Consider the following 20465-nt stretch of genomic DNA (forward strand, 5'->3'; position numbering starts at 1 on the left):
ATGCGGAATTGCGGGGATTCCGCACACCTAGGAGTGCATTGATCTGCTTACTTCCCGCACGTGGCAGATTATGTGCGGTTGGTACCCAGAGTGGAGGAGAGGCACCGTATAATTGGTAAAAAAAAAAGAATTAAAATAAAAAATAGTCATATACTCACCTTCGATGGCCCCCGGAGTGTTCCCGCCTCCCACCGCTGCATGCTGCCGCTTCGGTTCCTATAGATGGTGTGGTGAAGGACCTGTGATGACATCGCTGTCTTGTGATTGGTCGCGAGACCGGTCATGTGACCGCGACATCATCTAAGGTCCTGAACCACACCATCTATAGGAATGGACGCCACTGAGGATATCAGCTGTCTGCAGAGGGTGAGTATAACCATTTTTTTTATTTTTTTTATTATTTTTAAACATTCTATCTTTTACTATAGATGCTGCATAGGCTGCATCTATAGTAAAAAGTTGGTCACACTTGTCAAACACTATGTTTGACAAGTGTGACCAACCTGTCAGTCAGTTTTCCAAGCGATGCTACAGATTGCTTGGAAAACTTTAGCATTCTGCAAGCTAATTACGCTTGCAAAATGCTAAAAAAAACGCGAAAAAAAACCGGGAAAAAAACGCAAAAAAAAAATGCGGATTTCTTGCAGAAAATTTCCGGTTTTCTTCAGGAAATTTCTGCAAGAAATCCTGACGTGTGCACATACCCTAAAGGCGCTCTGTATATGGAAGCCAAACAACTCTTATTAGGGCTTATTCAAAGAGACTTTGAACAAACTACTTAATTTAGCTAGTCCCAGGAGAACCTGTAGCCTTCAATTATACAGGGATAAAGACTTCTGCAGGATCCACTGAGTTACATCCATGGAGTGGCTACTAGCTAGTGGAGTGAGCTGATAAAAAATTGTCATCATGCTGGATCAAAACCAGGAGATCAGAATCAGAATCGTAAGACAGACTGTTAGAGGCCGGGACTTCCCTGCCACGTGGGATGTATCACAGGCACTGTTTGTTGTTCTGGTCTCCCATTGAGGTCCACCCATTGGGTCTGCTGCTTAGCACAGATGTTGGTCCCAGCATCTTGCTCAGGCTCCTGTCATATGTGTGGTTACTGCTGGCTCTCCAGCTAAAGTCTATGGTAACCAGTGGTATACAGAGGCAGCTTCACTCCTGGAGTCTAAGTCCAGAAATCACCTTACTGAGCACGTCCGTGATGTGGCGCCTTGTCATTGATGCTCAGATGCTTTTTGCTCTGGTGATGTGGCAGCTCCAGATTGGCCCACAGGTGACACCCCATCCGACTGGGAGTGAGTGTTTGGGGGTGGAGCCTGGCGCATAAAGGGATTTCAGGAAAGCATGCGATTGTGCTAGCGTCACTTATGTTTGATGTATGTGTGGAGTCGCTAGTGCTCTGTCTGTGCGTTTAGCACCATATTAGCTAACAGTGGGATGGTCAGTGATCTGTGTCAGCATGTGTTCAGGGCTGGCCCTGTGTCATTCGAATTCCAGCATCTCAAGAGAGGAGATTGGCTGTGTGAGTTCAGGGCTGGCATCAAGCCATCAGAATTCTGGCGCCTCTGGAGAGGAGGTTTGCTGTGTGCTCTTGCTGACTGAGTTTGTGCTATCTGTTTCCCTCCCATGTGTATGCTATACTTCCCTGTGGGGTTTATAGGGTATTGCACCACAGAGCAAGTTCAATCCATGTGTTCTTTTGCAGTGGTTCTAATGGGGTATTGCAAATTTCCTTTTGCCCCTGGACCCCTCAGTGGTTATCTGAGCTGGTACTTACCATGTCTGTACCCCTCAGTGTTTAGATGAGCTGGTACTAACCTTCCCTGTAGCCCATGGTGGTTAGCTGAGCTGGTACTTACCTTCCCTGTACCTCTTGATGGTTAGCTGAGTAGGTACTCCTCTCCCTATGCATCTCTGAGTAGTATCTGGGTTTGGTTTCCTGCTTTCCATTCACACAGTGTGGAGTTATCTCAGTGTGTTTAAGGAGGAATGTTCACTTATTTTTTATCTGTTCATACTAGCAACAGTTTACCGTACGGTGGACTCTGGGTTGCGATTGCACCTTATTTGTTATTTATATTTATTTGGTACAATCTGCCAACCCTAACACAGACGGTAAGTCAAAACTATGAGCAAAGGTCAGGAACAAATAACTGGAAGATAGGATGCAGGGCTAGACTAACAAGCACACCAGGGAAAGAAACAACTTATAACTGGTTTAATTTAGATGTGGCATTGCCCAAGGCTTCGCATCTCGGCTTCAGGTAAATGGCCGCCGCGATCCCCATCTGCGCACGCGCTGCATCCCGCGGCCATTTTCCTGAAGCCCCGGGCAGCAGAGCGCTCCATCTGCGCACGCGCGGCCTCAGGAAGATGGCCGCCACCACCGGTAACAACAGGATTCACCCGGCTCTGCTGCATTACCAGGCTGCTGCATCACCTCACCGGGGAAAGGGACCCCGCTCACTGCATCTCCTCATCCCCGCACCTCTGCTGCCACACCTCTGCCACCGCACCTCTGAAGCCACGGTAAGCCTGCGACTATTAGACGCACCCCCCATTTTCCCCCCTTTTTTGGGGGGGAAAAAGTGCGTCTTGTAGTCCGAAAAATACGGTAATAACCAGCACTCTGTAGTAAGATATGGATTCTCTGACTAGGCGGCAGCACAAGTTCTAGCCATACTAATGTTAAACAATACCACACCTGCATCCCCCAGTGTCAGCTGCAGTGGATGTCTGTGCTGCCTATCGACATTAGCAGTGGTCATAGGAGAAGGTTCAGACATGGATGAAAAAGGTTACTTCTTAAGGTTTCAGGTGTAGGTTTTCATCTGGACTGAGACTGAGAAATTAGGAGCAGTGTCACAACTGAGCAGGCATGTCCTTCTGACAAAAAATGTGAAATTGCATGATTTTCTACTAGACCAAGCAAGTCCCTTCAATTTTTAAAAGATCTCTGAAATTACAATCTAGTAAGAAAGATACTACTTTTCCAACAACTAGCAGTTAATAATGGACTGATCTAGACTTCAACAGTCACAATTTCCGCTGTGACTGGAAGAGGTAAGCTAAAAGGCCCAAAAGCAAAATTTGTGAGGTTTGAGCATGTTCCTAACATATTCTGAATAGACTACTGCAAAATGCTACTCTATGACCTCCACACTAACACCACTGCAGTCCGTCCTTAACTTTATTGCCTGATTAATCCATCTCACCCCCCTTTCATAATTTTCCTGTCATATGGCTGTGTTTGAACCCCTGAGCCTGTGCTTTGTGTTCAGCTTCTGTCCATCAAGCCACACGTACAGTAGATACACCTTTTTCTGAGTGTTTAGTTTCTGTTTGCCTTACTGCAGTCTTTCCAGGGAGACAAGTGTTTTCATTTGTCTGCCCTATAACCTTTCAGATTCGACTTTATATTTTTTCCCCTTCTGGTATTTTCTGCTGATGATAGTCTCTCAGTTTGGATGTCCTGACATGCTGTTGTACTTTAAGCCAGTCATTGAAGGACTAGCTAGGGTTAATTTCTTTTTTGTTTATATTCTTTACTCTGCACCTAAATTTTGTTTCTTTTTAGGAAGTAGGCTGCATATTTTCTAACAATATTGTATGTCGCGGTTTTCTTTAATCACTCTGGGATCTTTCCATTTCAGTGCACTTATACTTGTGCTGGTAATTCATACATTCATTCTGTTCTGCCTTCTGGTTCCCGAACGTGCAGTGCTTGGTGCCTTTTGGGCAGCATAGTTACAAGTTGTCATTGTCTAACTTGTAGCTATGGCTATCCCAGTTCACACAGTTACCTCTAGGGATTGAGGGGTCAGGATTAGTGATGAGCGAGTGTACTCGTTGCTCTGGTTTTCCCTAGCATGCTCGGGTGGTCTCCGAGTATTTGTAACTGCTCGGAGATTTAGTTTTTGTTGACTCAGCTGCATGATTTATGGCTGCTAGCCAGCCTGAGTACATGTGGGCGTTGCCTGGTTGCTAGGGAATCCCCACATGTATTCAAGCAGTCTATCAGCTGTAAATCATGCAGCTGAGGCAACGAAAACTAAATCTCCGAGCACTTACATATACTCGGAGACCACCTGAGTGTGCTCAGGAAACCCGAGCAATGAGTACACTTGCTCATCACTAGTCAGAATCTATAATTGTTTATGCAGGAACCAACAGGGTCAATTGCAGTTTTTTTTAGTTTTTACCTACTTTACCGAGTGAGTTGTTACACTAGCATAACACCTCCCCTCTGCCAATCTCTTCACTGGCTTCTAATTACAAAGCGAATACAGTTTAAATTACTAACAATAATTTTCAAGGTTGTCCATAATCTGTCTATTCCATTCATCTCCAAACTAAGGTCCTGATACCTTTCCACACGTAATCACTGGTCCACACAAGATCTGCTTCTCTAATCCACACCCTGTATGTTCCTCACCCAATCATTTCCAAGATTTTCCCCAAACATCCCCCAATTCTATTGAATTCATTGCATCAGCATGTCCTCAATTGAAACCTTCAAACACAACCTGAAAACTAATTTCTTCTGGAAAGTCTGCAGTCTACAATAACCCTGCTGCCATCTCACTATCCCCTAAGCTGTTGCATCCCTCCTACCTACTGTCTCCTTCCCTATTACCCTGTAGACTGTAAGCTTGTGAGGATACTGTCCTTTCCCCCTCTGTACCAGTCTGTTACTGTTAGTTTGTGCACTGTAATTTATATATGTATTTTGTATGTAAACCTTCTTCACATGTCCAGGAGTGATGTGCACTATGATGTCTGTTGTGAATTCCGTTCTGGAGCTCCCTCCTGTGGTTGCTAATGGTATTTTTGTGAGTTCTGCCCTTGGGCTCCCTCTGGTGGTTTCGAGTGGAACTGCTGCTCCTTTAGGTGGCTGTAGCAGCTGCCTTCACTAATCGCCTTGCCTGGGTTTGTTATTTAAACCTGCTCTGGGCTTTAGTTCATGCCAGCTGTCAATGTTCTTGGTTGGATTTGGTTCTCTCCTTGGATTTCTCATATGGCCTGTCCTTGTCAGCAAAAGATAAGTTTTTGCTAGTCCTTGTTTGTCCATTTGTTTTGGACTTTATTGCTCTGCAAATATGTCTCTTTTTGTCCAGCTTGTCACTATGTCATATTCAGGCTAGCTGGAAGCTCTGGGAAAGCAGATTTGCCCCTCCACACCATGAGTCGGTGTGGAGTTCATTTTTGTAAACTCTGCGTGGATTTTGTAGTTTTTAATACTGACCGCACAGTATCCTTTTCTCTCTGTCTATCAAGTTTAGTATTGGCCTCCTTTGCTGAAACCTGATTTCATTTCTGTGTACGTCATTTCCCTCTCCACTCACAGTCAATATTTGTGGGGGGCTATCTTTCCTTTTGGGGTTTTCTCTGAGGCAAGATAGCTTTCTATTTCCTTCTTTAGGGGTAGTTAGTTCTTAGGCTGTGAAGAGGTGTCTAGGGAGAGTCAGGAACATCCCACGGCTATTACTAGTGTTGTTGTTAGGATTAGGGACTGTGGTCAGTGGAGACACCACCTTCTCAGAGCTCGTCCCATGTTGCGTTTTAGCCACCAGGTCATATCAGTGCGGCCTCTTAACCACCAGGTCATAACAGATGTCATAACTTAAGGCAGGGACAATAAACCTAGTTATGTCAGTTTACCTAACCAGCCAGAACGCAACTAGTTCTGTTATACTGAAAGGGAACCTGTCACCCCCCCCAGTCGTTTCAAACTAAAAGAGCCACCTTGTGTAGCAGTAATGCTGCATTCTGACAAGGTGGCTCTTTTAGTTCTGGGTGCTGTAACTAGAGAAATAATCCGTCTTTTAATTTTTCAGAAATACCTGGTCTTCAGTCAAGGAGGCCGGCGTTTCCCCCCTGCTTCAGACAGCACACAGCTGTCACTCACATCTTCTTGGCGCCGGGCGCCGCCTCCTCCTCACCGCTGTATTCAAAATAGCCGGCGCATGCGCTCTTTTCCCCTGCCTGGTGCAGGTGCAGTGAGCGCTGCCTGTCTTTCCTCATATGCAGCCCAGCAGGGGAAAAGAGCGCAGGCGCCGGCTATTTTGAAAACAGCGGTGAGGAGGAGGCGGCACCCGGCACCAAGGAGATGTGAGTGACAGCTGTGTGGCGTCTAAAGCAGGGGGGAAACGCCGGCCTCCTTGACTGAAGACCAGGTATTTCTGACAAATTAAAGTTTGAGTGCCAAAGTATCTCCCACATTTTGACAGAAGCACCAATCTCAAATATTTGCAGTGAGCGAACATATTAATTTTGTCATTCCTAGTTTATCTAATCGTAAAGAGCTACAATGTCAGAGTCGTAACACATGGATAATGCAATGAAAATCTCAATGAATAGAAAATCTTCACCCAATCTGTAAATATGTTTTGGTGGATCTCATCTTACGTTGTCCATACACGTTAGATAACAGCTGTCTGAAATTGTTTGGGCAATGATCTGCCTATCTAATATAAACTATAAGCTGTCCTTCAGACAGTCCTCCAATGGCAGATGTTGGGAGAGAGATGTATTGAGCATGTTAGATTTCAATGTGTACAATCCTTTTCTCTTTATAGATAAGCCCCTTTCACATAATAAACCTAAACATCCCACTTTGACATCTGAAAAGGAGGAGAGATTGTGGAAAGCGAGTTACCAATTGCTTCACATATGTAGTATTGTGTGTTTTCGCACATACTGAATCTGCTATTATCTCCAACTTGATGGGCTAAACCTCTTTTGCCATGACAGATGAAGATCTGTTTCACGTGGCCTGAAAATATTTATTATTATTATTATAGCACATTTATTCCATCTCTGAAAACAGTTTTTGCTCACAGAAAAGGTAGTACAGTTGTGATTAATGCATCTAATTCAAACAACCAAAACATTGCAAATATTACATTTTCGTGTTCTTTATGTATCATATAAGAAAATATTTTGTTCTCGTTTTTCAGACTGATAACCTGCAGTATCATCTGCTGTGTTTTGTTTGCAATAAGCTTTTCAACTGTGTATCCTCGGGAATCCCCAATCCACCCAGTATACCCAGTACTCTAGTAACAAAGGAGCGTAAATTACTGTAGTGTTCAGTGTTTCGCTAGGATTGTAAACATTAAAGAGGTGCTGACCTTGGCAAACTATCATACAAATAAGTGCATTCAGGTCATCTCTCTTTCTCAGTGTTCTTTTCCTCTCTCTTGCAAATATATTTTACTAAGTGGGACACAGTATTGCAGCACCAAAGCTTATAATCCGTCCCGTTTCTTCTTTATGAGATTAAATCCTGACATCTCATTTCCATGCAGTCTGGAGCTTTCCATCCACAATGTACTTTACATAAATTAATTTTTCTATTCAATAAAAAATGGGACAAGCCAGGCCTATTTCTCTTAGGGGGAAGGTTTTTTTTTTTTGTATCACATAACGCCCGTACTGTTATCCATATGATAATGTTGCATGTTGTATTGCATTGAACGAATGAAAATAATAAAAGTAGATGTCCTTATACCTTGTTTTAATCAAACACTATATAATATATAGTTCAGTAATATATTTGCAATTAGTACTGGAAACAGTGGAAATATTAAGACTGAATGGCGATATTAGCATTCTCTTTATTAGATTCAATTCCAGTGCATGGAATAGTTTCAGCATGCTAGGAATTCATCGAAGAGAGAAAGAAAAATGATCACTATTTACATTAGATTTATAAATTGACCCAACAAACTGATTTCATTGGAACCAGACGAGCATCTAAATTTTATGGGTGCTTCCTGAATCCCACATGATGGCAGATGTCAGGGCAGATGAAGATTGGGCAGTTGGATTTCAGATACCCAATCTTTTTCACTTTACCGTTTTTGACCAGCTGCAAATGCAATGTATAGCCAGATTCTGGTCTCTGACAGCATTTCCTGAGGAATCCACATGGGCAATGGCCTCCAGCTTAATAATATTTTTCTTGGGTTGACAAGAGAATGGTCCAAAAAGTGTAAATGTTGCTAATAACCCTACATTTTTCAAATGAAGCTAATTTGCAATGAGTGTGTAAGGGGATTTGCATTAATATTTGACCGCCTTTAATATGTCTTAACTCTTCCTAATCATCGGTTTTGTAATATACTTTACTTGTCTAAACTGCTTGTGTAAGCACATCTCTGTGTGCATTATATAATTCTCTGTTATCATGCAGGCTCTGCTACTTCCAATCTGGGAGCCAGAATTGGACTAAATGAGAAGAGCATGTCATCGGTGGGGGCAGGGCTACCTTTCATTGAGTGACAGTAGTCTGAGAATGAATACGCTATTCCAGAAATCTCACTCCAGTCACTTACTAGAGTGAGATTTCTTGTGTACTCATAAATTAGGTGAGCTGTGGTGTCTCACCTCAGCTCAGGCCATTTTGTGAGAAACTCTGTGTCATGTACCCGCTGCTCAGCACGTTACTGGGATTTGTCGGCCGTATCTATTCCTCTCTATTCACAGAGGCCGGTCAGAACCTCTTTACTCTGCTTCTTGTACTGGGCTGCCATATCGATGAACAGCCTTTGCCAAATAAAAGATGGAAAAGAAAAATGGGGAAGGGAAACTGTTTGCAAGTATGTCTAAGTAAGCACTAAGTTGAACCTTGTAGAACTGGTGCGCTCCTCGCAAGCATACCAATTCTTTAGTAGAGGGAATAATTGCGTAAACTATGCACTAATGCTCTAATAGAAATAATTCTATCCCACCCCTCTGCAACCAATTTGCCACGTGCCCGCTTCTTAGCACGTGACTTGGGGTTGCGCCTGCAAGGGTTAATCTATCTCCTCTCACTCAGTCCAGCATTCAATCTCTGTCCTATGCTGCAATGGGAGCATAAATCAAACCCCGACACAGTCCACACACCCGCTCATACACGCTGCCACCACTCACCGAACACACGAGCGATGAGTCCCAGAAATATTACTACTACTGTCTGCCAATCAAAAGGATCACACACTTTAAGGCTATGGATTCTTTAGAGCATATGAGGTTCAGACTTATTAAAGTTTTAAGCTTTAATTGAAAAGGTACAGTGCTTACAATAAAAAGAGTACAAAAATATGGAAATAAAAAGTTACATAATATGCAAAAACCGTTACAAAATAAAATGGAGAAAACTTACAGAAATTCCAAACTTTGCATTCTGGTTCTCTGTCCCTGGGGGAGGGAGAAATATGTAATGGATCACATCAGCTTCCAGGCTGCCCCCACATGCGAACATCTTTCTTTATGTGTAGGCCTAATATATAGCGTCAACATGGAGGTCAAATTTCTAGACCAGTCTCTCAGGTTAATATTATAATTTCTGGTTTGTGACTGGACCATGGCCACTCCACCAATTAATATATTATTTTCTCTGAAATTCTTTGTGTAACGTTTCTCATAGATAGATAGTGTCAGTCTGTAATTGATATCTCTCTTCAAATAAGCCAGAAGGTGTGAAATGTTTCCCCTTCCTGGTTCTTAGCAAGGCCCCCTGCCAAGATTGGATACAGGAGACTGCCTTCTTGGGATAACATATGCTGTGACCCCCTGTGAGACCTGCAGTCTCAGGACAGATGTTAAAATGTTAAATTACTGCTAGACATACATTCATACCTATACATATTTCACTACACTCCGAGTTGTGCTTAAGTTTTGTGACTTTTCAAAGCTTTTACTACAGGATTCTAGATGCTTTTTTCTATTGCTAGGTCAACATCTTTTTTTTCATAAATGTTTTCCAAACCTTTATTTTTTTATCATTTCACATTATAAGTCTTCTAGAGCAATTTCAGTTGACTTTTGCCCTTAGGAATACTTTCAATCCAAATTCTTACAATGTAGCTCTCATGTGTGTCTGCTGGTTTGAAATAGGTCTTAAGCCCTTCATACACAATGTTGCAATATCTGCCAAGCCTGCCAATATTGACAGGTTCAAACAACAAGTCTATTTTATGATCAGTGGCAAATATCGGCCCAGTATATTTGATCCTGTACTATTCATTCAAAGATAAGCCGCCACTGGACATGTCTGACTCTCTCATAGGGCCAAACAATCGCCAAAACTAAGTCAGCCAACAGCCATCAAATGTTTATGGCAGGCTTTGATGCTTGAATATTTCTTCTCTTTAGAAATGACAACATTTAAAAAAGTAAACTATCTATTATCTTCTTAGAAGAAAATCAGATGTTCCAATTAGTTTTATTTAGTTATTGCAACTATGTGACATGAGGGCAGAATCTGATATGTTCCCTCTCCATAGACACACATGGTCATCTATGTAATGTTTCCAGGTGACTAAGAAATATTTCTGAGCATTTGAGATTTTGTTAATACTTGTCCACTAACTGATTTAAGCCCATATTGCCCCATGTATGATCCTGCACATAGAAGTGTATTTTCATAAGTAAAACTTGATAAAAAAAAAACTGTTTTGTTCCATAAAGTACCGTATTTTTCGGACTATAGGACGCACCGGACTATAAGGCGCACCCAGGTATTAGAGGTGGAAAATAGGGAAAAAAATATTTGACGCAAAAAAAATGTGGTAAAATATTTAATAACATAAATAACATACTATTATATGTGGTGTTATTATATATAATAGTACGTTATTATGTTGGAAGCTGCGGGACCAGTGTGGTGTCTATAAAGTACTATATGAAGACGCTGGAGGGTGAGTATAAGAATGGGGGCACAGGGCTTATAGTGAAAGCACCACTCCAGCACTGCAAAATAACACTGGAGTGCTGCTTTAAAATCCCATGGGAGAACTATAACTCCCAGCATGTCCTGCAGATCCTATAACATGCTGGGAGTTATAGTTCACCAAAGGAGTGGCAGAGTGCTTTATTGTGTTTTGTAAAGACTAACCTCTTAATTGTGGGAGCCAGCCTGTGGTGAGGTAAAAGCTGGAGCATCCCATGGCTGCACACACAGAGCCCTCTCTCTTGTTGCCTTTCCACAGCGCACGCGCAGGACATAAGAGGAAGCTGCAGATTCTAGGTGGGAGTCTGAAGGACCTATGATGATGTCAGAAGAGGGAGGGCTCTGAGCTGCCATGTGATGCTCCAGCCCGCCCACTCCTGACATCACACAGGTCCTCCTTGTGCACCATAGCCCAGCGTCCAGCACAGGCAGGTATGCAGCGATCTCCTGGCCCCTGCTGCTGCTGCTTCCTCCCCCGGACACACAGATTCTCCCCAGAATCAGTGCTGGGGAAACTGTGTGTCGCTGCTTAAGTGCAGTATTCATTTGCTGCTCCCCGCTCAGCTGATCGTTGGGCGGGGAGCCGCTAATGAATATTCACTGCACTTAATCAGCGGGGCCATGTGGTTTCCCCAGCAGCTGATTCAGGCAGTGGGGACATCCTGAAGTGGGATATCATTGCGATCCCACTGGCTGCTGCCCCCCTCCCCACATGCTATATCCGTACTATAAGACGCACCCACACTTTCCTCCCAAATTTGGAGGAAAAAAAGTGCATCTTATAGTCGGAAAAATACGGTATGTTCCAACACAAGCCATCATACCCAGATAAAAACAGTTAGCAAAGTATTGAAAGTGGTTCTATAGTTGTTCCTCTGTTATTAAAACAACAGCCATCATTGTGGTTTTATAAGAGGGAGTCATATGCCCTGTGCACCTACAGATATTTTCCTACATTAATGATGTCACATGGATTATATTTTCTTAACAAATTCTTATGTTATGAAGAAATTGGAGGTCATGACAACCACAAGGCAGTATGACATCACTAGGATGATGTAACCACCTGAAGAAAATCCATATAGTTGTCTCTAGACTGAAAGACGAAACCGATACTGGCGATTGCTAAGTCTCCCTGGAACGATTTCAGCCTATTGTCGATTGTGAGCCCTCGTGGGCAGGGTCCTCTTTCCTCCTGTACCAGTTGTGACCTGTATTGTTTAAGATTATTGTACTTGTTTTTATTATCTATACCCCTCCTCACATGTAAAGCGCCATGGAATAAATGGTGCTATCATAATAAATAATAATAATAATTCCACCTCTTCCATGTGACAATGTTTATCTCTGTATAAGACCTTCTTTGTTCTACTGTGGTCCCCGGTTTTATCACAGTGGTGCCTGGGCTCAATGTTGATTGAGGTTCAAGCCAAAATTAAAGATATTCTACATGAACAGAAAAAAGTGTCAACTTTCTTCCAGAAACCATGCAACTCTTGGCTGCAGTATTTAGCTGGCCCTTCCATTCTGTTTCATTAAAGTGAATAGAGGTGAGCTGGAATATAACACAAAACCTGTGGACACATGTGGTTGTGCTTATGCAAAAAGGAAGCCACATTTGCTTGTCCAAGCAAAATCCTTTAAAAATATATCTCCGTTTTCCATTGTGCTATTTCTGTATGGATGAATCACAGAATAACAATATATTTATATACAATCCCAATTCCAAAAAAGTTGGGACGCTGTGAAAAACTTAAACAAAACAAGAATGCAGTGATTTAGAAATCTGTTCTAGCCATATTTTATTTACAATGGAACATTGGCCACAGATCAGAAGGTCAGATCAGAAGGTGAACTTTCAACATTTTTCCATTCTATTAGAACAGAAATACTAATTTAGAAATTGATGGCTGAAACTTATCTCAAAAACATAGGGATACTGCCATGTGTACCATTGCCTCTTTTTTTTACAACAGCTGGTTCAAAACTTCTACGAAGTGAGCAGATCAATCACTGAAGTTTTGGGAGAGGATTGTTGTCCCATTCTTGTCTGATGTAGGATTCTCACTGTTGCGCAGTCTGAGGTCTTTGCCGAATTTTTTTGTTTCATAATACGCCAAATGTTTTCTATTGGTGAAAGGTCTGGACCGCAGGCAGCTGGTTCATAACCTGAACTCTTCTACTATGAAGCCATGCTGGTGTAATTCATGCAGTATGTGGTTTATCATTTTCTTCCAGAAATATAAAAGACCTCCCCTGACTTTGTCTTGATGGGAGCATATGTTGTTTAAAAACCTCTATATAATCCTCAACATTGATAGTGCCTTGCATCATGAGTAAGTTGTCCATGCCAACGAAACTAATGCAACTCTATACCATCACAGATGCAACTGTGTGCTAAACAGGCTCTTTGGTCTCTCTCCTCTGGAGTTCGCATGACACATGTTATGTTTCCATAAACAAATTCAAATTTTAATTATTCTGACCGCAAAAGTTTTCCATTTTCTCCAAGTCAATTTTAAATGAGCTTTGGCCCACTAAAGACGGCAGTCTTACTGAGTATTGCTATATGGCTTCTTCTTTGCAGGATAGAACTTAAATGTGTATTTGTGTATTGCACTCTATTCACAGATTATGATTCCTGGGATATTCCTGAGCTGTTGCAGTGATTTTTACCACTGAATCATGCATGCTTTCAATGCAGTGCTGCCTGGGGGCTCATTTATCACAAGAATCCAACATTGACCATCAGTCTTGTCCTTTATGAACATGGATTTCTCCAGAATTTGAAACTTTACATTATATTATGTACTGTACATGATGGGATTTTCAAAGTCTTTGTAATCTTATGTTGAGAAACATTTTTCGGAAATTGTTCCACAATTTTTAGACACTTTTTTCAGAGATTGGTGAACCCCTGACTATCTTTGCTTTCATGAGACTCTGCCTCTCTAACATACTCTTTTTATACAGTCATGTGACTTGTTGAAAATTGACCACACAGCTCTTTTTTATTAGGAGCACCTTGTCCCATCTTTTTTGAGATGTGTTGCTGTCACGAATTTCTGACAGAGTTATTTCTTTTCTAATGAAAAGAACCTAACCTCTGCACTAATCCGCACCTCCCACTCCCGACTCCAAGACTTCTCCCGTGCTGCGCCAATCCTCTGGAATGCTGTACCCCAAGATATTAGGACCATCCGCAACTTGCATAGTTTTAGGCGCTCGCTCAAAACACATTTGTTCAGAGCGGCCTATCACGTTCCCTAATCAAACTCATTTTATGTTTGTGTGTGTGTGTAGCCCATTCACTATCTCCATCTACCCCCCACTCCCTGAAGATGGCTGGACCATCATTGTAAATACATCATTGTAAATACACCATTGTAAATACACACCTGTACTTTGTATCTCCCCACCTTATTGTAGATTGTAAGCTCTCACGAGCAGGGTCGTCTTATTTTGTCTTTTTCTGCTTTATTACTGTATTGTTAACATTGTTACCTATGACTGTTGTGTTTGAAACTGTTAAATTGTAAAGCGCTGCGGAATATGTTGGCGCTATATAAATAAAGATTATTATTATTATTATTATTAATGAAATGGAAATATGTCTAATATTCATGGTCTCACCTATGTTCTACTGTGAATAAAATATGGCTATAAGAGACTTCCAAGTCATTGCATTCTTGTTTTTTTTCCTATTTTACCCAGCTTCCTAAATTTTGGTGTTGTACAAATGAAGGTTGTACAAATGAATGCACGCATTAAAGGGAATCTGTCACCTACTTTTTCGTATATAAGCTGTAGACACCACCATTAGGGGCTTATCTACAGCATTCTGTAATGCTATAGATAAGCCCCCAATGTTACCTGAAAGATAAGGAAAACAAGTTAGATTATACTCACCAGGGGGGCGGTCCAGAGCGGTCTGGTCCGATGGGTGTCGTGGTCCGGGTTCGGCGCCTCCCATCTTCATGTGATGACGCACTGTTCCTTGCTTCCTGTTCTGGCTCTTGCACAGGTGTACTTCTCTGCTCTGTTGAGGGCAGCGCAAAGTACTGCAGTGCGCAGGAGCTGGGCTTCTCGGACCTTTCCCGGCACCAGCACACTGCAGTACTTTGCTCTGCCCTCAGTACACCTGCGCAGGAGCCCGTGACAGGAAGCAAGGAAGAGGACGTCATCGCATGAAGATGAGAGGTGCCGGACCCAGACCGTGATGCCCATTGGACCGGATTGTAATTTTTAAAGATCCCACTTAAGGAAATGGAAAATTTTAAATGGTCATGTTGATTCCACCAGATTTGGAGTTACCTTTTGCAGTGGGTCTCCACACAAACTTATAAAAAAGGGGTTTCAGGTTTGGTACAAAGATTATTGTTTCAATATACAGTACTTTGCAAAAGTGTTAGACACATATGGAAAAATGCCACAAGGTAAGAATGTTTACCAAACTTGAAGTATTAATAGCTTCATTCAACAATTAACAAAATGCAAAGTAAATGAACCAAAGAGAAATGTAAATAAGATGAATATCTGGCATGGCCACTGTTTGTCTTCACAACAGTATCAATTCTTCTAGGTATATCTGCACAAACAGATTTTGTAGGTTTGTGAGATTGTAGTCAAATCTATGAGTAACTAGAGATAAGTGGATTTTTTAAATTTGAATTCGCTAACTTTGCTAAATTTTCCTCACAAATTCTCAAGAATTTCAATACTGGAAAGCTTGTAATTGTTCATAAAACATACAAGGGAAAAGGAGATAATCTTGCCGACCATAAGGAGTTAAAGAAAGAGAAGACCCCGCTGATCATAAGAGCTTACATTCTACAGAACAGATATAGCCAGTGACTCTGGAGATGGGAAACAACTCTGCCGTACAAACTGCTCTGCTTCGCACTGACAATCTTTAATGACCCAGTTTCTGACCACCATTATCCAATGGATGATAATCCACTAGAAATCATAATTGCATGACAACGTAAAATGACATTTGCCTAAATGATGCTTCAGCAGTGTGGGAAATGGTGTGGGACAGTTTTCTTGCGAACCAATCTCAAAATGTTCATATTTAAATTTCAGGCAATTCGACTGGAACTCTATCCTTTGCAAATGTATCAGCCCATGTCTATGAGTAACCAATTATGCAAAACTGGTGATAATGGTTATCATTTCCATATGTAGGTTGAAACATAGTCGTTAACTTGAACAGTTGTGTAGGAGGCTAAAAAAAATAGGTGCAGAAAAACCAAAATCGGCTGCAAAGTTGAGATTTTGAAAGTCAGTTTTATATCAAGGTCATATAACATGGCACCATTTCTAAGCAGACTGTGCTGTTCAAGCACTTTTGAAAAACTTTAAAAACATAGGCAGAATTGAGGATGATAAATTCAGTGGTTAGCCAAGGAAACTTGGATGAGATCTATATGATGCTTATTTCTCTTCAAAATTAGCAGTACCATCAGCTCGGAACTGGCAGCAACTAGCTACACCCTACTGTTCAGAGATGTCTGGCCAGACATGGTCTTTGTTGAAGAATTGCTGCATTAATTTGTAAATCTAAGTGACTCAAGAATGCACAAAAACATAGAAACTGGGGTGCACATAAAATGGCAGCAGGTGCTTTGGGCTGATGGATCAAAATGTGGAACATTTGGCTATAGCAGAATGCAGTTTACTTTCTGAAAAGCTTTAGAGCGGTACAAGAATGTCTGCAGATAACAGAGAAAGTCTGGAGGTTCCTTGCAAGTTTTGGGCTGCATTTCAGCAAATGAAGTTAAGGATTTGAGCAGGATAAATGGTGTTCTCAGTACTGAGAAATACGGGCAGATGCTTATCCATCATGTAATACCATCAGTGAAACATCTGATTGACACAATTTATTTTGCAGTGAGACAATGACCCCAAACATACGGCAAATGTCATTAAGAACTTTAGGATAAAGAACAAGAAGTCCTGGATGTGATCATGTGGACTCCACAGAGCTCTTACCTCAGCACTATCGAATCTGTCTGAGATTACATGAAAAGACAGAAGGATTGATACCAGTCATGTTTGGAACAACCACATACTGAGGTCCATCAAAAACTGTGTGCTAGTGTATCTAGAAGATCTGATGATGTTTTGAAGGCAAAAGGCAGTCACACTGAATATTTATTTGGTTTAGATTTCCCCTTTGTTCATTCACTTTGCATTTTGTTAACTAATAAAAATAAACCTTTAACACTTCTATTTCTTTAAAGCATTCTCACTTTGCAGCATTTTTTTCCACATCCGCTTAAAATTTTGCACAATTTTGTATATATAAATGTATTTTTGCAATATGCATTAATGTGGCTGCAGTAGGTATTGGTTTATACAAGAGACAAGATTTTATACTTTTTTTTTAATATTTCACACTAAGGAGCGTGATAAATTTATTGTTGAGCTTTTTACCATCTTATGGAAACCTATCATTAGCATTTTTTATCTAATATAAGCATAATTAAAATATATTTTTTAATCTATCTCTATTTTTGTATCTTCAAAGCAACATCCTTCCCATAGTCTGGAAGAGGTCATTTACATATCAGAAAAATGTGGATTTCTCTGAAATAAGACACCAGATTGCATATATCAAGATATAATTTTATTCAGCTTCCTATGACCTACATGCCCATATAGACGGATTGGAAGGGCTAATCCTACTGACAGATTCCTTTAAACAATTGCCTCATGGATGTAACCAACGTAAGGCTGTCGTCACACCTGCAGTATTTGGTCAGTATTTTACATCAGTATTTGTAAGCCAAAACCAGGAGTGGGTGATAAATGCAGAAGTGGTGCATATGTTTCTATTATACTTTTCCTCTATTTGTTCCACTCCTGGTTTTGGCTTACAAATACTGATGTAAAATACTGACCAAATACTGATAGTGTGACAGCAGCCTAAAAAAGAACAATTAGACTAAAGATAAAAACAATTTTTATTAATAATAATATTAAAAACACCGTAACAAAGAAAGGTGCTGGAACTAAAACAGGGACATAATTATTATTATAGGGATAATACATTCAGTGACACCAAAAATACCACAATTCATTGGTCAGCTGCAAAAACTAGTGTCTGTGGCTATAATATTAAGTGTAAAACTCAGGCTTCAAAATGTGTCTGAATAAAAGAGGTTAATTAACCCCTAATATAATGCTAACAATAAATATATCTAGTGGGAAAAAGGTTCACTGCGTAAAGTGCAAAAATAAAAGGAAAACTGTGCCAAACTCCAGTCAAACACAAAAAGTAATAGGTGAAAAAATGGCTGCTATAAAAACACACCAAGTGGAAATGACTGATAATGCGGTTATCATCAAATGATTATCAATGTGATGCTGGGCATATCTTTTGAGCCCAACTAAAACCCAGTAGTGAATAAATGAATGCACGCTTCTTCGGGAGGCATGTCTAGCAGAGCGAAATGCGCGTCGGGGCAGAGGGACTTCATCGCGTTCATCAGGCTAGTGCAATATAAGGTATTGCATTCATTTATTCACCTCTGGGTTTTGGTTGGGCTCATAAGATATGCCCAGCATCACATTGATAATCATTTGATGATAACAGCATTATCTGTTTCAAACACAGTCATTTTCACTTGGTATATGTTTATAGCAGCCATTATTTTCACCTATTACTTTTTGTTTTTGACTGGAGTTTGGCATGTTTTCCTTTTATTTTTGCACTTTACACAGTGTACCTTTCTCCTACTCCATATATTTATTGTTAACATTAAATTAGTGGTTAATTAACCTCTTTTATCCAGACACATTTTGAAGTCTGAGTATTACACTTAAAATTATAGCCACACACTAGTTTTTGCAGCTAACCAATGAATTGTGGTATTTTTGGTGTCACTGAATGTATTATCCCTATGTAATGCTGTGAATAATGTCCCTCTTTTAATTCCAGCGCCTTTCTTTGTTACGGTGTTTTTAATATTATTATTAATAAAAATTGTTTTTATCTTTAATCTAATTGTACTTCTTTTTTATCTTGGTTACATCCATGAGGTAATTCTTGTGTGATATAAGTATTTCTTGAAGTACTAAGACCCAAGGTTTGGTTATGGGTATACTATTTGTGGACTATAATTGAGTTATAAAAACATTCCTTTAAACGTAGGCTAATGATAGGATAAATAAAACTCACACAGTAAATAATATATTTATTGCATCAATTGAAATTGAAGGTTTTCAATCAGCAAAATAACCCGAAAAATCAGAATTTGAGGTAAAATTACTTTTTAGCTCTGAAATGAAGTTCAATACACAAGTTGAAGGCAACGTCTGATTTAATTAATACTGCCCAATCCACGCGCAGCATCAATCAGAGCCTTCCTGCATGATCACAGCAAGGTATGTTTTTCCATCTATCATAGTTTGAAAAGCCAAAGCATTTCAGAGAAGAATGTACCTGGCAACCATTGTGCATCCAGACTCTGATTCTTGTTAACTATTGCTTTGGGCTGCATGAATTGACTGACAGATTCTCTTGAAAAATTTAAAGACTACCAAAGAGTAATTGCATGTGAAAATATTTCAAGTTACATGTTTCTAGTCTTGTCAATGGTTTTGTACCATTGTCAATTTGTAGTCAAATTTCTTTGATGCAGTCACTATTCATTGGACTAGACAGTATATACATGCAAAAGAAGAGGAGAGCTCATGTGACCTAAAAGAAGACCAGAGTGTAACAGCCCAGGTTACTGGCTGTTACAGTGGCATTGCTTTCCTCACAGGGAGAGCGATGTCTTGCTTGGAAGCGAGGAGGGCTCCCTTTTATCAGGTACTCACATATACGTGACACAGTTCTGACTCCAGGCTAGAAGGAAGAGCTCTGAACCCGGTTTCAGGGGAGCCTCCCTGTATATATATATATATATATATATATATACCTGTATATATATATATATATATATATATATATATATATATATATATATATATATATGTATATTCTGGTCTGGGGAGAAGTTAGACAGTCTGTCAGAGGGACAGAATGGAGAGAAAGCAGACCGGTGAGAGTCGGAGAGAGAAAAAGGGGGCCGTGCAGCCACAAGAGGTGCTGCAGATCCTAGAAGGAACGAGAACAGAACAGATTGTAGAGACAGTAAAGGAGGGAAAAGAGCAAAGGAGAATTGAGAGCTGGAGAGAGAAGCTGTGACTGGGCTTCATCCACGCTGAGCGCTGATATCGGTAGCTGGAAGACCGAGGTAGTGGGGGTAACTCTATGCCCCACGGCAGAAACCGACGGACAGCGGATTGCAAGTTACCTGTCCACCATTGACACCTGAGGACACAGTAGCAGATAGTGCCCGGGTCATGATAGAGATCCTGTAAAAAGGCTCAAGTTACCTGTCGTATGGGTAGTGTCCTACCAACAAGGGAGACAGAGAGAAAATGTGAGGAGCTTGTGTGAGGCCTAAGGCAGCAAGGGACTACAAAACAGGGCTAGTAGGAAGGCTTCCAACCCCACCTGGTAAAGGGGATTCGAGATTCGCTTCCAAGCCGACCGGACCATAACTGTACCTGTAATCCGGTACCCTGGACTGTGGCTGCCTGAATTCTTCAGTAAAGAGGTAAAGAGACTGCAAACCTGTGTCCTCTGTTTCTTTCTACACCATCTACCACCTGTCCCAACTACACCAGGAGCCCTGGGGACCCAGCTTCAATTGTGGGAACGGAAGCCATACCATTCAAG

This window comes from Ranitomeya variabilis, chromosome 8 (genome assembly GCF_051348905.1).
Source record: "Ranitomeya variabilis isolate aRanVar5 chromosome 8, aRanVar5.hap1, whole genome shotgun sequence".
NCBI classification, from domain to species: domain Eukaryota; kingdom Metazoa; phylum Chordata; class Amphibia; order Anura; family Dendrobatidae; genus Ranitomeya; species Ranitomeya variabilis.